Source organism: Nipponia nippon, unplaced genomic scaffold, assembly GCF_047370975.1.
Source record: "Nipponia nippon isolate SJK-2023a ecotype South Korea unplaced genomic scaffold, ASM4737097v1 scaffold_1, whole genome shotgun sequence".
Classification (NCBI taxonomy): Eukaryota; Metazoa; Chordata; class Aves; order Pelecaniformes; family Threskiornithidae; genus Nipponia; species Nipponia nippon.
In genome coordinates, this window is record NW_028262290.1 from 28,723,990 (window position 1) to 28,747,284 (window position 23,295).

Sequence of the window (23,295 nt, forward strand, 5' to 3'; positions counted from 1 at the left end):
GAAGAAAGCTGTGGAGATTATCCTTTTTCTACTACACCTCCTGTCAAGTGTTAGTAACTTCAAAAAAGAAAGCCCACTAATCCATTTAAAATGGACTTATGATGGATATTTGGTAGAAATCTAAAAACAAGTCAACCTTCTAACATAAAATTATTAAGATTATATATTATTTGTGCTACTTGGATTCCAATCTTAGTTAGAGTACTTAAGGTCCCTTACAAAACATGGTGCAAAGAACACATCTTCTAAGTTGTTGAAAGATTAATTTTAAAAGTTTCCATAGGTAAAGAATAGGGCTATTAATTTACAGAAAATTAACCCAATTACTGAGGTATACACAGAAGAGGCTTATACTTGTGTAAGATTGAATATCAGCTTCTGTTGTTGTTATGACACCTTCCTACCAAAAATCTTCAGGAGTGAATTTGTAGTTTTACTGTCAGGACCATGTAGTTTTTGGGAGATAAGACTTCACATAACATTTGCTAATATTCTTATAATGAAGGTATTTTTGAATTTTTGAAGACACGGTAACAGAAAAAGCTTTGATTGTAATAAAGTATGGGGTTTATTTTAGCTGTGTTGTACCTGGATCTACAGAGTAATACACTGGACATAATGTTTTAACGCATACCTACCAGCTTAAGAGAACAACATGTGTTTGTAGTTGGATGTGGAAATTATCATTTCAATATTATAAATTCAAATCTCTATTACTTCTTAATGTTTTATAATCAATATTACTGAAATCTTGCTCAGAAGCCAGTTGCTGGGGAGCAGCAAGGACCAGCTGCTCCCTCAGGGCTGGGGGCCGAGGAGCCTGTCCCACCATCCCAGCGAGGTGGCAGGGCAGGCCTGCAGATGGCAGACAGGTTCGCCCAAGAGTTCAGGGGACCAGGCAAGGTCATGTTGATCAGGCAGGTCTGAGGTCAAGACAGGTGGACAGGTCAGGTTCATGTCCTGTGAGGGTAGCCAAGGGTAACACAGCCCAGGGCAGCCCAGGGTGTGGGCCTGCGGGTGGGCCCGCCTCGGCAGGCCCCATGGCAGGGCAGGGCTGCGGGGAGCTGGAGACTGGCTCTGCTGCAGTGCTGCTGGGGCAGGGAGCTGACAGCCCTGGGAGGCTGACATGGGGTCCTGGTCCATGGGCAGTGTGGGGGAGTCTCAGGGGGGCTTGGCCGGGGCAGTTGGGGCTGGTGCTGCCCTCGGGGCCCTAACAACAATGCTGAATGTACTAGGTAGAGTAGATGGCTTTCCTGCAAGATTATTGCATCAAAACTTCACTTGAACATTCTGGAGATAAAAACCTTCTAGGCTTTCTAGCCCAAGTTTTAATATTTGGATGTGTTGTTTTTTTCTTGCATATATACTACCTAGAGGAGACTAGGATAAATCAGAATTCATGCAGATATCATGATCTTGCAGGACCAGGACTGTATATTTTGGGAAAACTATATTCCCAAAACAGTACATTTTGGGAAAAAAGAGAGAGGTTATAGACTTACCTAAACATTTACTCAGGCAAAAGGAGAAGATGGTTTCATATTCCATTTCCCTTGCTTCCAGGTACCTACACAAGGCACGAGGAATTCAGCAGCCCTGGCATGACAGGGCACCTACGCTGTGCCAGAGAGAAGGCTCAAGCAGAATATATTCCCCCATCCATCTAGAGCAACAGTTATGACCTTCTAGTTTACAGTTTCCTGTGTGAATTCCTCCTGGAGCACATATCAATGCTACTTTATCTTCAGGATTAATTCAATGCTACTACTAAACCCTATTTACTCATCATCTTTGACGTCACATCCCAGGCATTTTACCAGCATCTCCTTTGGCACCTGGAACATATTTCCGTTTAAACTGATTTGCCTATAATTTCATATGTTTGTTTATTTTTTCCTTAATCCATTCCAGACTTTGCACGTAAGTGTATGTGTATATAGTAACTAGAGATATCATTAAAACTTCGTTAATATTGGGATGAAATTTAAAGAGATACTTTTATTTCTACTTTATTGTTCAAATAAATCTGCAAATTTAGTTTTATAACTGAACATAGATTAGCTGAATTTGTTGTTTCCTGCATGTTATTATCTTTCCAGAAGAATATTCTAACATGTGCCTTTTTGTTAATGTTGTCTTATTTTCTCCATAACTTATTTCCTAGCCACATTTCCTCTGCCTGAAAGGCGTAGACCTCTGAGAGACCTGCCTAATGCCACAACTACTGAGCAATGTTTCTACAACTTCCCTCAGCTGCTGTTCCCAGGATTCACATGTAATAGCTATTTTTCCTTGGAGCAAAGCACACTAAGGAGAGGATAATTATGTCATAGTACCAAATGTAATAGCACTTAAACAAAATTATGTATAACCTTTATAAACTATCCAGATTTAGTTCTGGTTTTCTCTGTTAAACATGGTTCAACTCTTTTCAAACAGGCTACCAATATTTTGTTATGGAAGGCTCTGTTTGGAATTAAATCCACAACAGAGTTGTCAGGGTTCCTGAGTCTGGAGGGTCTTTAAAGTACTCATGAAGACACGAAAATTATTTATTTTTGAGATTTCTGTTTTAAGGTTTTACTTTTTGTAGACAACAGACAACAATAATGCAGGGAATAAAAAAAGCCCTCTGGAGCTCACTAACTCTTGATGAGTGCATTGGGATTGTTTGCAAAGACCTCAGTTGCTGCTTCTCTTCCCTAGTTGTGAAGACACCAGGTACTGTATCACTTATGGTGACGAAACCTAAAGAAAAGAAAGATTTTTTGGCATGAAAATAGAGGGCCATATGCTACATGTACATGCTAAAGCACAGAAGCGTGTTTTGTGGTAATAAACAGCAAAGTAGAAAGCTCTAGGTGAAGAACACCAACAGACTGTTTAAAAACTTTTGTTAGCCATTGTACTCCAGTAACTATTGGCTATCATCATACAGTTTCTAGGTTTTCTTAATTCATTCACTATTTGCTTTGTTAAAAATGTATTCTCTCAATAAAAGTTCACTGGAAATTAAGAATACCTATTTTTCACCCAGTTTTAATCTCAGGTATGCTGAGCTTTAACAGAACTGCACCTTCACTGAGTACAGCTAAGCAATAGTGAGAATTCTTCCAACACTGTTTTAAATGTGTTCAAATTCTGTTTATGAATATTCTTAAAAAAAAAAAAAGAAGATATATTGACCCTATAAATAAACTTATTGCAAATTATTCGCACATCACTAATAATTCATTTCTACACTTAATTTACATAGTCAAAAGTTAATGTACTGATTTTTTTCCACTTTTTTACTGTATCTTGTTTACATAATCGATATATGAATTCATTATATAAATGAGATAGTTTGCTGACGAGATTGATGTATTTTATTGTATTTTGCAAATGATTTAAGTGTATATGTGATTCCACCAAAACTTTCATAATACCAGTATGGACAGTTTTGCATTAGACTTATCTAGCAAGACAAATGAGCAGACTGTTATACATATACCTTTAATATGTCTGAATCCCTCATTATAATTTATCTAGTACAAATCTGAAATTGCACTGTATTCATCATTTTCATATACTTTCTGTATTACCCAGGTTTGCATGAGAAAAGTAAAGCAAAACAGATTTCAGCTATTTAATTTGTAAATGAATTAAAATTATGTTTTCGCTTACTGTAGAAATTACTACTCATTTCATCAGATGTGAAACATACATGATAGGTGCAAAGCTCTGAGGAATGAGGTGGGGAAGATGAGAGGACATAGGGTAACATGGTCTCAGCCTCTCCCCTTCAAGAATATTCTTTCTCCCATTCCTTTCAGTCAAAACATTTTAGAAAGTGACTAACTACTCTTCTATCTCTTCTACCGTTCTTTACTCACTTTTTCCTTCTCATACTGTAAGGGTTGGTATATACTGCTAAAGGATAGCTTTTTAAAGACACTGGTAAATCTTTCTGATTGGTACTCTGCAGGTCAGGAAGGGATTTTCTAAATAAGGCTGAAACTGGTGGTGGTTTGATAACTGTTTTACTTTCCCAACTTCTTTATATAAGTAAAGGACATTTTAACTAGTAGAACATTTAATTACTGTTCAGGCTAAAGACTGAAGGGCGATGTTTCAGGTTAAATTACACTGGGAAAATAGGATTCCTGAAGTCCTTTACTTACAAAATTGTCCTTTTGACATTCCCTTTTCTTCTCATGGAATAGAGGGTCAGTGCATCTGAAGATGTCTACACTGGGTGTTAGTTTGTATGCCTGGAATAGGAGAACTGAAGAAGCAGGATGACTAGTGTTCCCAGTCTGGAGTCAGTACAAATACCCTGTCACTTACATGATTTCCTGTGCCTTTCCTTATTCACTTCAATTTTTAATCGACTGGAATGTTGTTATTTCAACTAGATTAGCAATGTTATTGCCCTCTAGTGGACTTATTTATTTGCAATGGTATAAATTATCCTGAAAAGATTTTGAAAAACATACGGTCTGTAACACAGAACAGTGAGTCTGACCCAGAAAATATCCTTGATTGAAAAATATCCCATGAGTTACTTTTTGCAAGGTATGTGTTGGGGATTATAAAATGTAAATTATATAGGAAGACAGGAAACTTCTTCTATTATATTAACCAATGAGTAAAGCCTGTTGCAACATGGGTTCAAAATCTACCTAGCAGTGGCACCAACCAAGCAAGTATAGTATGACTGCCTAAGACCCAAACCATACAATCAGACTGAGTGGGTGACTGTCATTTCAGCACTGCAGTATGTGTATTAATCAGTCTCAATCCCTCTTAGCCATTATTCATGTTTTATTGTAGCTTCAATGTTTGGCTAGATTTCTTAAATTAGTCAGCATGTCAAACTTGCACAGCTTCTGTTAGGGACAGAAAGCAAGCCTTGGATAAAGTTCTATCAAAGAAAAAGTAAAGGGTAAGCACTGAAAGGCAACAAAAGAAAGTCAGAAGTATGTTACAGAATTACCAGGGCAGCATGCACAGAATATAACAGTTTTTTTTTTAATGACATTATAAGGGTTGGAATTGAAGGGACTGGTCTAATAATGATAGTTAAGGTGAGTAAAATGTAGATAGATTTTAAAAAGAACCCACTAGAGTAAGTACTTAACTCATTGACTTCTAAAAGCATTGTTTAATGAACCTCACTTGCCATTGTAAATTGCACTGAGCATCAATCTGTGTAGTTAGACCCCTTCAAATATGTGTAAATGTGGCCTTTATATGTAAAATGAATTATATTTTGTATATTTTAATTTGGAACAGTAATCAATGAACGTCTCTTTGGGATAAGATGTGTCTGAATTTTTATGAAATATGGATTAATAGGAGTAATACATGGCTTCACAAATATCACAAATTTACATGTTGCAGCAATTCTAATACTAACATAATTTGGCCATTTAATCTGTTTTAAACATCCAGTGGGTGTTGTTTTAATATTCAGAGTCCATCAATAAGACCTATTTCACATAATAAGGAGCAACATAAATATTTATTAAATGACTCATTATTTTTCTAAACCATTTCTTAACACATAGTGAGCTTGAAAGCTTGACTGAGAGAGACTGATTACTGTAAATTCCATTGCTTATGCTTTGAAGTGAATGGGATTACTTTGGATTTACACTGTCAAGGCCATGAGTGCATTAATAGGCTTTACCTACCCTGAGCAGCTGCACCTGGACCTTCACCCACCTGCTCTGCCCATGGGCACAGGGGTTTCATTCAAGCTCATGCCTGGACACCCAAACCTGCCCTGAGTTATGTTGTAGGTGTCCCTGAGCCTAGACATGTCTCCTGCTGTCCTGGTTTGTGGGGTTGCTGGATAGACCTTGCATCTATGCCATAGTTAACTTGTTTCTAGCCCTGTCTCCTATCACTCCTGAGGGGATCCCTGGTCTCACCCTGGACTTGACTCATTATCTCACCTTATCTGGGACTGTTGATGGACCCTATCCCTTCCACCACCCTGCCCTGATGCAGTAGGGCTGTGCCTTCGTCAGGGAGGGCACTGCCCTGCCCGTGCCATACCCGCTCTTGGGTCATCCTTTACAATGGACCAGTCTGCATTTTGCAGCTCCCTGTCAAACAGATGAATAAAATGAGATTTTTTCCCTAACAAATTTACATCCAATATCAGTAAATTAGACCCACATTTATATTTGCTTGAATTTTATGAATCATGTTTGATGTTTCTGAGTTTTAAGGGCAGACAAGACTTCTACAGATCACTTATAAAGAATTAGAGATAATTTTTTCTACAACATATTTCTTGCATTATTCTGGATATTTTTAAATGTGGTATTGTTCTGCTTCTGTCATACACAAGCCGAACACATTCATAAAAATCACCTTTTACTTATAAACACATTTCAGAGATTTTAAACCATTTTTAACAACAGCATTTAACTGCTATGTTTTATCTACAGTTTAAAATTTGTTTTCAGATTGCATAATTTGCCAAGTATAATCTCACAGCAACTGTTGATTTAGGCAAAAAATATATCGGGATCCCCAAGTAAAGTCAAAAGGACTGTGAAAGAGGCTTCCACAGCTGAAATCTAAAATTAGGCAAACACAAATCACCTTTGGACTATTTGGTGCCTACCTGGGAGTTAACATCTGGGAGTGAGGGAAGTATACAACATCAACCAGATGGTGAAAGTGTGGGCAGATACCGTATACCTTATACATCCTTGGAAAAGAAAATAAGGAAATGAAATCTGGCAGGAGGGTGCTTTACCTTTGCCATGATAAAAAATCAATCAGTTCAAGTACTCTACAATACAGATGTCACCATACTGATATAAAGCATCATATACATGGCTTCTAAAAGTGAGCAAGGTGAGCAAGGTGAGCAGTGATATGTGTGTCAGTCATGCACGCAGTTCCATCCTTGTACTATTCCAGGGGTCACACCAACTATAAAACACTCTATACGCAGCTGTTGAAAGCAAGAAAGCATTTAGGCAGTCATAATTAACTGTGATCCAGCACTACATTATATCAAAAATGCCTCTAAAGTGGATTCCTCATATTAAGGAATCAATTTGCCATTCTCACCGAGTTTGAATTGTGCTTATCATGTTAAGAATTTCATAAAATTCTATGAAATTATAAGATTGACTCTATGAATAAGATCAACAGAATCCAAATTTATGTCAATGTTTCTGAATAGGAATCTAGCACCACTTTTATGAGATCTTGAGATAGCCAGCTTTAACTGAAAATTTATTGCAGGCACTTCCCATTAGATCTTTGGTTTCATATTAATTAACCTGGTATTTAAATTCTCTAGGAAGAAATACGTACATCTATCTCCTAGCAAGATTCCACTTTTTTGTACTTCATGTATTTTAACTTATTTCCAGCATGAGAAACACAGTCATTTTTATTTGGATATGTCAAGTAATGCCGACATACATTTTGCTTGATCTTAGTGGGCTACATTAATATAATATACAGTTGGTATATTAGTGTAACAGAAATAGAAACACTTTTTTCATCTGTTGATCTATCTTCTTTTCCCTTCGCAAAAATGCAGATGAAGTTTGCTATGTTGCATTAAACTGTATGTATTTTTTTTATTTTAATACATAGGCAACATGCTCCTCTGCCTCGTGTTACCCTTTCTACATCTTTTCATACTTACAATCTCGCTCTTACCCCTGCCTCTTAAAACATCCTTATTAACTCAAGGCCATAGCTGGTATGTAATGGATACTTTGAAGAAAAAAATGTTATCCAAGAAATTTCTCTTAATAGAAGAGGCGCAGGAGATAAACTTTGAAATACAGCAAAGTATAAAGGCAAATATTCAATACACTGGGTGAACTCATATCCCTAGGTTGTAATTACATGACAAACCTCCCTTTGAATTTCATTGGACCCAGGATTTTACCATTTTTCTTATAAGGAGTCAAAAACAGTTTTCAGCACTACCTGAAAATCATACTTGGGTACTTGTATGTTGTTACTAGGGTAACAACAGTTCATTTCTTAGTAGGGCACGGAGGTGATGGGAATCAAAGGTATCTCTTCTTTTATCTTGGTTTTGTTTAACAATTTCCTAGTAATTTTTTCCTTGCTGTTTCAACATATTCCTGGCAATTTCCAGACTAAAGATCTTTTCTCCCAATTCAGTCAAGCAGTAATAAAGCCTCATAGTTCCACTTCTTGATCTCATCCTATTACTTCATTATTTCTTCATTCCATTGTTCCAGTCATGATGGTCTCAGATGGTATCATTTTTCCTGCTTTCTCTTAGATGCACCAATATATTTAGTATGGATGAGATAAACAATCTCTTGTCTACATCTGAAAAAGATATTCCCCCATTCAGCGTGACTCATTGTGTTTTGTTTTGGTTTGGTTTGTTTATTTTTTTATCACTTATTTTCTCTTTTCCTGTTGTTTTTTATGTTTTTCTGCTCTGCTCTTTCCTTATTCTGGAGCAGTATGAAGGTGGCCTTCAGATAGATGTCACCAACACAACCTACCACTCTGAACAGGGAAGAGATTGCTTCTTCCATTCACCACAAAAGTGAAAATGTCTCCCAAAGAATGGGCAAACAGGCAGAGGCATTAACAGGAAATGGTGAAAGACAGCAATGCCTGAGAAGGCTGATACTCTTCAGGGACGTATCAGAAATTGTAAGCTCATACTCTACCTCTCTGCTGCTTCTCTGTCTTATGAGTTTTTCCCCGCTTTATTCTTTTGCTTTCCTTCCTCTTTTCTCTACTATCTTATAGATAATTTGAGCTCTGTAGGTAACTGACCATATCTTGTACAAGCAAAAGGAGGAGTAGCATGAAGGGTAGACTTAGTTTTACCCATGACCTAGTTCCAGGAAAGCAATGCAGACTTTGTATAGATGGAAAAACTTTAAAATTTACAACCTACTATTAGCGAAACACCTCCTGGAGCATTCCATCACAGTATGCAGGAGTCCCACATGTAATTAGATAGAAAGTAAAATTATCAGAAGTACCTGAAAGTAGAAGAAGCCAAAGTTTCAAACTTGTCTAGTGCACAACTAATTATGTAATTCATCAGAGTCCATATGGAGGCAGCAGTGAAAAACTATAGCAACACAGCTGAAAAATAAAAACAAACAAAGAAACAAAAATATTTTGTGTAGTGACTACATTTTTAAAGAACTAATTGTTCATTTATCTTCATCTCAACTGTTGGTGGCCTAGATACAAGAGATGCAGGATGACCATAGTTAGCTTCATTTCTTTAATCTTTATGTCGTAAAAATCACAGAGCAAATTCATTTTCACCAACTTGGTGAAGTGGTATACATGATTTTAGGATGGGACTTCTGAGGACACTGTGTAAAAGGAAAGGAGACCCAAAGATTCTTGCCCTTCACATGCACTCATCAGAGGGCTGTTCCCCACTTGGAGCAGTATGAAGTGGGAACAATTGTAAATTCTTTGAGTACAACGAATGAATATAGTAAGAGAACAGAAACATGGGGAAAAAATATTATTTTCCCTCTCCCTCCAAGGAAATTATAAGTAAAAGACTGATTGGGGGACACAGAAATAAAGCCTCTGGAGCTGCTTCAGCTTAATTCCAGCTCAAAGGAGGAGAGATGGTACTAAAGAATGGCATTTCACACATTTTAAAAGGGGAGATCTGGTTCCTAGGACATTTTTTTGTTTGTTTTCCATTTACCTGCAGCTGATGAGGTTTCCAATTGCAATGTATTTGAATTGCCATGACTAGTTTTGTTTACAGGTACAAGTCTCATCTTCCTTAAACATTCTCCAGCATTTCCTTTAAATGAACTACTTCTTAAAAATAGCTAACTAACCAAATAAGTACAATCCTGCACTCTAATGCTAGTTCACTAGAATATTCATAGACAAACACAATGAAGAAATACAATGCTGAAGTGAATTCATTAAAGAAATTAAATGAATATTTACAGAAATCATTCCCTGTATTCACTAGATTACCTTAATGAAAATTACTTGCATAAAGAGGAGGTTACTCAACACAAGGTCATGCCCTTGCATACCTCACTTTGTTTGTTGTTTTAAACAGTACTGGTGTGATATTTTGCTTTTCTATGCCATACCATCTATTTCTCTACTCATGTGAAAGGTTTCTAGCCGTATGGACCATGAGTTTTTTATAAGATGCTACATGCTCAGAGGTGCTGTTTCTTCTTCTTCGCTGTCTTCATTACTGAAACTGAGTCAGTGGTCTTCCCAACTGTAGACATTTAGGCCAAATAAGAGGCACAGCTTCACAGCAAACAGCAAGCAGAAGAATGATATGGTGAGCAGTATCACTGCTTATCTTGAAATGACCCCTTTACAGCTGCATTAAGAACAGAGTGGTCTTCAATAATGTGGACCAAGGTTCAAAAGTTATCCCGTTCTTGCATTTTTCCCCTGCAAATGGCAAGTGGCATCTATTCCTGAAAAAAAAAAAAGGCTAGAAGAGGCTATGTATGTTCATGTACCAGAAACATGTTATCTTACCTATTTATCTTATTCATCTACCAATATAGGGAAAACAATCTAGGAAATATGCTGTTGTGGTCAGTATCTTTAACAATTCAGGATCCTCAAGTTCATGTCTTGAGAAGGGCAACAAGATGCCCTAAAAGATGGCTACAGTCTGATTATTGGCATCTGCATAGAGTCCAGACAAACTTTACCCTTTTCGCATCTATAAAGGCAAGTTTAGAGACTATACTGGTAACTATTATGAGGAGCTATGGGTTTCTGAAAATGAGATCACTTCCCAAAGCTGTACATGCTGTAATTACATCACAATCATATTATTGTCATCATGTTCTCAGAATGGCAAGCTTATACCATTCCAAGCAAGTACATTTTAGTCATTAAATGAAAAGCTTTTAGTTCCAAGAGCTAAGGAAAAATATATAATCTGTCAGCAAAAGTGAAGGGAGAGAATACTAGTGTTTCAAAGAGTAGTCCCGTTAGTCAGCACATTAATGTGTTCCACAAAAGCCCACAGAACTTCCCATCATGCGAGGATCTTTCCTGACAAAAAAATAAAACAAGAAAAATGGAGAAACTTATATTTAACAAATAAATTCAATGTATGAACTGGAGAAATGCAAATATTTCTCTGTCCTATATTAATTCTCAAGGAATGGAACAAGCAAAAAATTTTTATATGGAAAAAAATAGTTTTATACATACTGAAATCCAGATCAAATATAAATTTGCTATCTTTTTAATGTTGATTGTATTGTCTACCTATAGTTCATTAAAAAGATAACTCAATGGGTCATTTAGTCAGTCTACTCTGCTTTGAGGTACGACTAACTTGAAACATTTTTAAAACATTCATGGCATTCCTAAGTAGCCTCTTCCAACGTTTACATATTATCACAGCAAGGAAAAAATATGTCTAAACTAAATGTCTTGGTTTTAAATTAAGGCAAATTTATCCCACAGTGATGGGGGATAAATGTATGCTTTTCATGATACCTGCACAGTTTCACAGATATCATTACCATGTCCTCTGTACTGTCTTCCTTTCTAGCCTACACAAATCCAACTTCCAGTCCAAAACAAAACCTTTTCTCATACACTTTTAAATCTCTGATCACTTTGTTGCTCCTTTCTGTTTGTTTTCTCTTGAAGAATGGTGCTCAAACCTAAACTTCTAGCTGAAACCTTACCAAGCCCGAGCAAGGAAGAAAAATTATCACTCAAGTTGTCAATTTTCCATGAAACATTCCCAGAATGACATTTACCTTTTTTGGCAACATCTTATAAACCTTAATTCAGATTATGGCACATATGTACTTTTCTGTAGTCTTTCTTGCATTGCTCTTCCTCATTTTGTATTTGCCTATAAATATCTTTCCCAAGCATGGTACTTGTATTTGTCATCATTAAATTTAATCAGATTTGGGACCTTTTTTTTGACATACACTGATCTCCAGAATACTTGCAAACACCACAAATATTGTGCCATTTGCAAATTGCATAGCTATGCCTTTCGTTTCATTGTTTAAACCATTAATGAAAATACAGAACAGACCTTCAGAGAAGCTGTTTCCCTGAATAGGTCAACTGGGACAGAAATGCACCACCTTTCCAGTTTGACACAAAACTATTGAAAACTGAACTATAACAATATTTTTTCAACCTCTTCTGGTAATTTCATCGAGACTGTGTAAAATTAACATGATAGCATACTGTTAAGGAGCTGGATTTCTAAAAGCTGTACATTATGAAAGGAACTTTTTTCATCACATAGTCATGCATTGTCCCACATTTTCAGACTTAAATCCCTGCTGCCCTCCATGAAAAAAATATACTAAACTGATTGGTGAATGTACCAAGTAAAATGGAAATATTTGTTTTGTCATGGCAACAAAGTGCTTTAGTGGGGAACAGAGCATTCAGCTAAAACATATAGAGCACGCAGTTACGTAAATTTGGGTCCTGAACCATCAAATCTTGAAAATGCAAAATGTGAACTGTTTTGATCATATGGGAAGGTAGGAAAATGTAGGTAGGAAAGGTAGAAAAATGAAGGTAGGAAAATTCCTAGGTGCCAGTTCAAGACCATGATGCCAAATGCCATTGTATGAAGTACTGTCAAGTAACCTGAAATTCCTGAGGGTTGGGAAAGTACGTACCTGGTGATACTACTTTAAAGAAAAAAGTTAAGGATATGTGGCATGTGTTGGCAAACGATGTTACCTATATTGTTATGATTTAAAAGGGAAAAAGTTAATAAGAATCCAAGGAACTGTATAGCATGATTAGGAAAAAGGCTTAAATTTTATTAAGTATTTGTAAAATGCCATCATGAAAAAGCATCCTTAATACATACCAGAATCACTTTTGAATACTGAAGTGATCTTGTTAGACTGAAGACTTAAGTTCCATAGACTTTGCATTTACCTGAAATTCATATTATAAAAATTAAACAATATTTAGTTTTCAAAGTTATTAGTGCTTCTCTTATCACATATACATTAGTCTGTTCTCTTATGAATTAGCAAAGTATTTGGTTGTACTGTGCTACAGGAAATTATCTAGGTCAAATATAGATTTCCTGAGACAGGTCCTTTGGTAGTAAAAGTTAGTCCCACTGAAAACAATGAAAGTATCAGTCTACAGCATATTGACCTGAATCCTCACCTAAATGCTGGAAATGCATCTGCTCTACACTTTTTTAGAGCTGAATTTTTAAGCAAATGTTTTTTAATTCACAGGTTATTTGCAGAACACTTACTGGAAATTTCCAAGTTTTGTATGAGCCTGCATAGCTTCATAAGTCATCTGATTGTTATTTATGGTCCCTGAATATTTTCTGCATGATCATATACTTACAGATGTATTTGAATTCCTCATTTAAATGTAAAATTAGCTATTTTCTTTTGACTATTGATCACTTACGTGGTTTGAATATAAATTTTCTCTCTGTGGATATTTAGATTTTTAACCCTTAACTTTTAGTTTTTGAATGTTCCTATAATAACCTTTGCTCAGAACTACATTGTCTAAGGAAGAAAACCAACTACAAAGCTCAGAGTCAGACACTTAAACACTACAACTATATGTATCTTAACATCACTTAAGTAAAAAATGAAGCACAAACAGCATAAAAATAAATAAATTTCCAACTAAATTCTTTCATGAACCCTGTCTCAAAGTTGTAATGAGAATTAAAGAATAGACAACCTTACTGATTTGGTTAATAAAAAATGGTAAATTTACAGATTTGATGTTCCAGACTGAAAAGTTAGAGCTGGTAAAATGGAACTTGCTCAAATAATTAATGGGAATTTTTTTTTTTACTTGATCTAATCTCCATTGTATCTGTTGGTCCATATGTATATATATGTTCTCATAAGCATACCATGCATATGTTTCACATTCATTTTGTTCAACACTAAACATGGATGAACATCATGTATTTGAACATAAGTACCTGTATGGACTTGGGAAAAGCAAGAAGCCTTTGTCTCAGAACTCCACCTCTCACTCTACTTTCTGGCAGCTTTCTGGACAGTCGTAATGAAAAACTAGACATTATATTCTCTTTATTAAGATAATCTGGAACTCTGCCTTGTGTGCTTTCCCTCCCACACACACGCATGTGTGCATGCACACATGTACACACTCTCACAGAATCGCAACCTTAGTATGTGTGTTACAATGAAAAAACCCACATATTTCTAATGATGCTGTTGTCATCCTCTGTCCTCCAGAAATTTTACTCATCCTGACAAACACAGGAATGTTCTAACAAAATGTGAGAAACTTTCTAAAAGGTACAAATATTTTCATCTGCCTTTGGGTCTGTGAGAGCTGAAGGTTTGAAAGTCTACTAAAGGCCTCTCACCTCATAAAGCCTACTCACTACATGAAGAAGGTGATTTTTCACTATGAATGACTGGACACAATAACAATGGTAATACTACTAAATAATATGAACAGTGAGAAAGGCTTTCAGAGCAGTTAATAAGTTGGGCAACTGCAATATCAATCAGTTAATGTAAACCTTGTGTAAATCTCACGTGATGACTAAGCAACTAAATAAATAGCAGTAAATGCATTTTTAAAAATAATTATCTATATTAGCAAGTCACTAATTCTCCAATTTTTACTTTCTTTCATTTTTTCTTCCTTTCCACCACAGGACAATGAAATAGATGAAATATAAGCCTAGTGTTTTCAAATATGCCTGTGGGATAGATTTGTCCAGTTCCCATAAAAATTAATGAGAACTAGGTGTTCAAATCTGTTAGGTTGCCTTGAAATTTCAACCTGAAAGTATGAGCACTATTTGGAAGCCTCTCTCAAGCTAAAGGTCTAAGCATAATTCTGCCTCTTCTTCAGTCATGCACGAGTAAGAACATATGCTTAGGATCTCTACTGGGACCCCTCTTAATGCTATGGAAATACTGTACAGCCAGTTTTGTGCTTTTATGAAGAGTCTTGCAATACAGAAGTTAGAAGAAAATAAAATTGAGAAGACCAGAAAAATCCAAGAAGAAAGACAGAGGAAAGATATAAAAACCTGTATGTCTTAGATTAAGGAAGACTAAAAAATATATACATTAAAAATATATAAATAGTAGCTTTCTTGAAGGTAATACAAAACATTACAAGGACCAGGATTGTGTTTGTGCTCGCATATTGTACAGAGCAAAACTGGGGGATGGGGGGTGTTGCAAAAATCTTCAGTAGCTTTTGTGTGACTTTTCTGTGCCTGAGTTATACAGGTCACATGAAACTGAACTAGTAAGACTCTATAAAAGTCCACACCATAATCTACTTTCTATGTGTTCCTCCCAGAATGCAGATATGAAACTGGACTGCTTATCTTACTCTCTTGCCAATGTCACTGTTACCAGTAGCCATGTGTAAACAGACTTTTCAAGGCTAATAACCTTCAGTTGTGCCTCACCACTTTATCTTCCCATGTTTTTCCTTTACATGTGTGCACTGGCACTAGTAATATAATGAATTTAAATCTATTTTTGTAGCTCGACGCGCACCTATAATACAATCATATATACAGATAGGTTTGAAGTGTACCTCTTCATATGAGGTCCTCCCCTCCAGAAATGCTACAGTAATATTGTGGCAAACCACCAGATTCTAAGACATTTCCTCCTCTTCCTAACAATCACATCTACATCTTTTTTCACACATTTTATGCAAATTTTTTAAATTGCTGCTGCTAAGGTCATGACTGCCACTGGAGTAGCAAAGAACAGCCAGGATGGCCATGAAATTTGAGTGATGAAAAAAGTTAACACAGTAAAATTCAGTTTAAGCTTAATTATTTTAAAATCGTTCCTTATCCTTTCCTTCCAGAACAAATATAAATTCAAAACCACCTGTAAGAATAAGAAAAGAGCATTCACATTGCTCTAATTGAGAAGTAAACTGTGTTAAAAACAGAGGAACTGAACATTGTTTAGTCAGAGGACCTTGGGTAGAGGAAAACTGAGTAAGGTCCGAACTTATATTCCCTAAAGATAGGTAAAATCATCTATATGGTACAACTAGATCCTGTAGGTGTGCAATGCATTTTCAGATAGCATAGCCCTGGTAAACATGTCTGCCTTACTATTCTAAATAATTCATTTTCTGAATCTTTCCTTCCCTTCACCTTCCCAACTTTTTTCACTTTGGGATAAGTGGGTTTATAAAAACACACCCACACTTCAATATTCCCGCACTTAAAAGCTGCTCTTCTAAAATTGTTAAATGTTGCTTATTAGACCATCAGCATTCATGTTAAGAAGTTGAAATTGCACATGGAACCTTAATATTAGTCTCATGAGAATGTGCATTATTTTATAGTCCTCTTTGACCTGACCACTATTTCCTAAATGACAAAAAATTAACCAATTATAGCAAAAGGATGCTAAGATAACCCTAACATGGAAATAAAGGTTGTCAATAAAAGAGGAAAACAAATGGGTTGTAGTTGGAGGAGTACAGACACAAAGAAATGAATACTCTGCATGATTTTTCCTCTCACTTGAATACCTGTTTCTGTTGGATAGGTATCTATCTGTCACTTCGGCTGTATCTGTATTGCAGAACGGAGTAATACATAAGCTTAACCTTCAGTGAACCCTCCTGTTTCTTGCAGGCTGGCCTTTTCAGATACATTTTCAAGTGTGCCCTTTTAAAACACATTTTCTATTGTTAACACTGCTTTCTTCACAAGCAATGTACAGTATTATTCTCTAAACAGCTCTTCTTGATCCAAAATCTCATATATGAATGGTATAAACTAAAATGATCTCAAGGAGTCATATGTGTCTGATGCTTTCAAGGGGAGTAACTCCAGTTCTTGGGTTACAAAAGCAGCAGAACTGCTTTTTAGAACCTAAACCTTAATTCATGCAAAAGCAAATAAGTAAAGAAATTATGCTGTGATGATGAAGATATCCTTCAATGTATATGCCAAGTATAATAACTTTTTCTTGAGTCTCTAGAACAATAGCTCTAAGAGATGCAGTGATTTCATTAATGACACCGGTAATTAACTCTGAAACTCACTGATGATATTTAAATGTTAACATTCCTATCTATTTTACTGCTACTCATTTTGCCAGATGCGTCCAATCCATCTATGAAACTCCACAATCTTAGGTTTACCCTTCAAGTGCCAAATGCTCAAAATAGACAATATAAAATTAATTTCTGTGGACAATAAAATAAATGACACAGGTTGTAAGTACAGTTAATTTGGGGAGGTCAATTAATAGAGTAATTTAAAAAAGGTCTATTTTAACAATGTTGATGTTGAATTTCCAACCAGGCTAGAGCAACACGAAACCAGGGATAATTACCTTCCATTTAAGATTCAACTTGATATGGAGTTACGGAGGCCTTTGTGTTTATGTTATAGAAGCCACCTAGTAACTAGACCTTTGCATGCTTTTGAAACATAGTATTTATGACAGACACCTGTTTGTCTCTTTCTTGACCAAACCCTTCAATATTTCTAAGAGGACTTAGTTACTTTTCAAGTTGTTCGGCTATGCCAGAGTATTCTCTCAGAACTCCTCGTGTCTTCCTCCTCAAATCTGTCAGACTCACCTGTCAGTGCTCTGCATTATTTATTTCTGTTTCATGTATTGAGTTCTTCTCTTAGCTGTTAACAATATCAATCTTATGCTCAGGGCACCTTGTAAAAATGAAGGAGATGATAATATTCAACACCAATTGTTAAGATCTTGCAACAATCACCAGACTGCCATTCTGACACTTCTGTAAGCTCAGTGAATAATCACCAGCACAGTCCAAAGGACAGCTGGACCGCTCATAAGCCTTTGGCTGTAAAGAACCCTTTAGTATCAGATATATATTTTGGGAAATTGCTGATGGACTTGATACTTGAATGGGCCTTTCTTGCTCTGCAGACTGAGCCAAAAATCAGAAAGCATGGAGAGAATGCATCAGGAGTGGGTGAGAAAACAGCAGCCTGAAAATTGTCATGAAGTAGAGAAAATAAAGTTTGACATGAAGTGTTACACAGAATAAATAAGTAAGGACTTGGCTGCTTCAGTGCATTTTTTTGATCTGTTCTTCACTAACCCAATATTAACTCATGTTCCTAGAAATGTTCTTATGAAAATGTTATTATCAAAAAAGAGATTTTTTTTAATTAATATTGTGTACTTCTTGATGTTTTTCTTACAGGAGCCATTTCTCTTTCACACTGTATCTTCTTTCTCTTTAAAATGTATTTCTCTCAGTCTTCAGCTACAGAATTATATTTTCTATACCTATTTCCCTCAGCCACTTCTCCTGCCTTCAAGAGATGAGGAGATACCTGCCCTACTTGCTGAAATGGGCGTTGTCACCACAAAGACTAAACTAACTGAAGGCCTGACAAATGCCTCACAGAAGAGATTTCACCCTCAAAATAGCTCTCTGAGACAGGGAAATCATATTGCAGAGTAGGAAACAATTGGTTAGATTGGGTTAGATTAACTTAATTCATAATTCCCTGAACAAACACCAGAGTACCATAACTTGAGTTGCCTCTGCTTTGTGCAGACAGTTGGACCTGATGACTTAAAGAGGTCTCGTTGACCCTAAATTATTCTATGATATTATGACTCTATGAATTAGAAATTCAATGTATAACTTCATCTTTTTTAAAAAATTTTTACACTTTCAGTCTTTCTTCCTCCCTGACTTCACTGGCTCTTTGTGAAAAGTTGCAAGCAAACATGATCCAAAATATCCTGAAATATTACTGACTTCTATGACTCTAGGAATTTTCCTTGTGATCCTACAACAATTACGTGTGAGGTTTTACACTGTCATTTATATTTATCTTTACTTTGGTTCTTTATAAAGCCATTGGTGGAGCTGTAAGATAACACAGTAAAGTGCCCTGGCAGTATAAGTCAGTTCTACTTCTTGACCAGATAGCCTCATGCCTACGGTGAACCTTCTGTAAATGAAGAACCATAAATACCTGAACACAGGCAATATGAGTGTGATCCTGGCAGGAATACATACATACTCAATGCAATATTCCCTCCTACACTGTTAAACTCATTTGTTGCCTTTCAAACAGTCAAACAGAATTCATACGGACACATCTATGAAAGTCTCATTCCACAAGTAAAAGGCCAGGTGTTTAGAACATCTTTTCCAAACCAGAACTAAATATAGCAGTGTGAGATAAATATAGATGTGTGAGATATGTGTTACCTACCCTCAATCTTTGCAGTTTATTATATCTTATAATGAAGCTGTCTTCTTTTTAAAAGTTCCAGCTGGTACTATCAGCAGCTAAGCAACACAAACTGCAGAAAAGACAACATGTCATATTTTGATTTGTTAGTTATCATATGAATTTCTATTCAGAATTGATATACAGTAAAGTGGAAGATTTTTGCCCTGTGTTCAAAGCTGGACATGGGAACTTTTAACGACGTCTATGTCTGCTTCCAGTAATCATCCATTGTAAACCTGTGACTATAGTCATCCATAAAGGATATATTCTACAGAGTCTAAGAAACTCAGCAGGTAAATGGGCTGGTTGGGAGCACAGAAGACAGACCTCTTCCAGCCTTTCAAAAAGGCTAAAAGTTTTAGAACTAAATGGAAATAACAGTTTTTCAATTTTGCTTCCTGCTCACTGCTTATTAATTACTGCTGGCAACTGCCATAGGCAAGAACAGAAAAATCATATTGGTATTGATAAAAATCTGCAAGACACTTATAAAGTATATGACTTGAATCATTCAAGTACTTCAACAAAGAGCTCCCATTTCTTCCCAGTTGTATTTTGCTGCTTCATTCCCTCTTTATTTGTTTACTTACCCTTTAATCTTTGTTGCTCTTTTCTGTCTTTTCTTTAATCTCTCTCATAATCCCATACACACATATCTACAAACAGCCCTATGTATGGAGTTTTAAATTCTTTTCTATTTCTCTTTACCTTCTTACATGCCCCATGAGGCTCTGACCCTACTCCTGTATGTTCCTGCCCACAGCTTACTTATAAATATTCAAAACCCTTTCCCATCATTGCTGGTGTTTCTTCCCTCACACAAGGATTCCTGAATTATGTTTTTCACTTCAAAGATCTTCTCTGTCCCTCATATGCCTTGTTTCTTCCCTTGGCACTCATATCCACACATTGCTACTCTCTTTCTTTACCAATCTCTTTCTTTACCTGTGTGGTCTCCCTCTCTCTTTCTCAAACATGCTTACAAATCACAGAGTCATAGAATAGTTTGGGTTGGAAGGGACCTTAAAGATCATCTGGTTCCAACCCCCCGCCATGGGCAGAGACATCTTCCACTAGATCAGGTTGCTCAAAGCACCATCTAATCTGGCCTTCAACACTTCCAGGGATGGGGCATCCACAGCTTCTCTGAGCAACCTGTTCCAGTGCCTCACCACCCTCACACTAAACAATTTCTTCCTTATATCTAATCTAAATCTACCCTCTTTTGGTTTAAAGCCATTACCCCTTGTCCTATCGCTACGTGCCCTTGTGAAAAGTCCCTCTCCATCTTTCTTGTAGGCCCCCTTTCAGGTACTGGAAGGCTGCTATAAGGTCTCCCCAGAGCCTTCTCTTCTCCAGGCTGAACAACCCCAACTCTCTCAGCCTGTCCTCATAGGAGAGGTTCTCCAGCCTACTGATAGTCTTCGTGGCCCTCTTCTGGCCTCGCTCCAAGAGGTCCATGTCCTTCCTGTGTTGGGGGCCCCAGAGCTGGATGCAGTACTTCAGGTGGGGTCTCACAAGAGCAGAGTAGAGAGGGAAAATCACCTCCCTCAACATGCTGGTCATGCTTCTTTTGATGCAGTCCAGGTCCTTTCATTTTCCACCATTCTATTCATACCACTGCTTTTCTTCTTTCTTCTTCTAATGGATACAATATAAAGGAAGGAGGTAGCTGCATTCATGGCCCCGTGCTTTTCACAGTAAATGGCCACAGCAGTCCTGACAGGGCAGATGAATGAAATTCCAGTTACAGGAACACATCTAGTAACATTTCCATTTCTGGGTATTACACTAATGGCAGACTGTACAAAATACACCAGCAAAAGTAGAGCTAGTGCTCGCTGAGAGCACAAACAAGAAGGAGGTTCCTTAGGGGAAGAGAAAACCAAAAAGAAAGAAAACCAAACAGGACAGTATAAAGTTAGTGAGTTAGTGTTTCTTTTACACCAGTTTCAGTGATTAATTCATAGAGTAATAAAAGGAAAGAAATTACTGATATACTAGAAGCAAAAAAAGTTTACTAGATCTCATAATACAATCCACTACCCTAGGAATGGAGAAAGGATAACTGTAATATTCTTGCCTATCAAACCTCTGTATGGAAGAGACTCCACACTCCCACTAGGTACCTTGTTCCAAGTGCTCCTAATTTAGTTGATTCTTTTTTTCCTTCATCCCAAACCCAGAAAGAATGAAATATCTCTGTCTTTTTCACAGCAACGCTTTCCATATAAAGAGACCATTTACCCTCAGTCTTCTCAGACTAAATAAATATTGTTCTTTCAACTTTTACACATACCTCTTACTTTCTAAACGTTTTCATATTTTGTTATTTTCCTCTGGACTGTCCTTACTTTGAGACCAAACATAGCTGGCTTCATCAGTCCCTAGCAGAAAAATCATTTGTCCTGCCAGATATACTGTACACCTATTAATACACTCCACAATGAGGCTATCTTGTCTTTTTAATGCTGCTGACTTATATTTACTTTATAGTCCATTACAGCCCCCAGATTCTTTTCTGAAGTGCTGCTGTTTTACCAGTATCCTTTTGATTTTAATTTTTGATTTTTCTTCCCAAATGTAATTTGCATTTGTCAGTATTAGGTTTCTTCCTCATGGTTTCAAGACATTTCTTTAATTTGTTAATATCATTTTCACTTCCGATACTGGCCACCAAAGTGCCAACAGGCCCTTCTAGCTTGCTGCCAGCTCTGTATTTCATGATTTCATCATTCGCATCATTAACAATCTGAAGAACAGAAAATGCCTTTAAGATCAAGCAGTTAACATGAAAAAAAGTATATCACATAAGGAATTCTGCTTAAGTACTGTTACTGTTGATTAGGCAGAACATGACTTCTTCAGAGACAACTGCCTAACTCTTCGGATATCAAATGATGGAGAACCTACCACATTCCTACATCCTGCTACTAGGAGTTGCCAAAATTTTATACATCTAATCTGCATGTGTTTTAATTCTGGCCATCAACCTCAACTATCTGAGTAAGGAGATTTCATGGGTCAGGTATGTCTTTTACTTCCAGGCCGTTCCATATCATGATCAAGTATCTCTGCATCTTTTTTGGGTAACAAGTAAAAATAAGATAAGTCTTCAAGTCTTGGAATTTTTCAATTGCTTCTTTTTTTCAGTAAAGTTGCTTTTTTTTTTTCTCTTTTTTTCTAAGATGCATTATTGCACTAGCTTGTCTCACTAATGCTGTGGATCATTCCACCTTCCTTCGACTGGATAACCCTGTTGACATATCAAAGGGCTGCATAAAATGTCCCATTAACCACAAAATCACTGCAAGAGTAGTTTATCTGCCATAATCACAAGGCATTTTGAACATCACTCTATCCAGCATAAAGTCTATGCTATAGGTATTTCACATATGGTTTTCCCTGAAATATATTACCATATATTCGGATGCATTAAAATAGATTCTCAGTCAAGCCAATATTCAGATTTTGTCCGGCTTGTTTATGTCACTGTTAACTATACCACCATGACCTCACTTTCTGTGAACTTTGTCAGCAGTGACTGGATTTTCTTAATAGCCGCGGAATGACCGAATCGCTGCGGGACAGCCTCATGACTACGCGATGATTCTTCCCTGCCAAGGGCTGCATTTCGGGCAACTCCATCTCTCCGCCTCGGTCCCTGTCCAACCCCTTGAATTCGCCGCTCACACTACGTGCTCCGCCCTCGCCGCGGTCCGTCCCGCTGCGTGCCGAGAGAGCTGTCACGGCAGCGCGGCCGGGCGGTTGGGCTTACTAAACCGGACCGCACCGGGGCCGCGATGAGCTGCGCGTCCCCGGCTCCTCGGTGGCGGCAGGGGGACGCCGAGGCTGAGGGACACCCGCCCCGCCCGGTCCGGCCCGGCGGCCGCTTCGGCAGGCCGCGCTGGGCAGGCGTTTCACGGCCGCGTAACGGGAGCAGCGCCCACACTCCCGCCCCGCCCGGGCTTGCGCCCCGCTCCCCGGCGCAGAGGGCGGGCAGGGAAGCCCGGCCCGAGCGGTGCGGGCGTGTGGTGACCCCC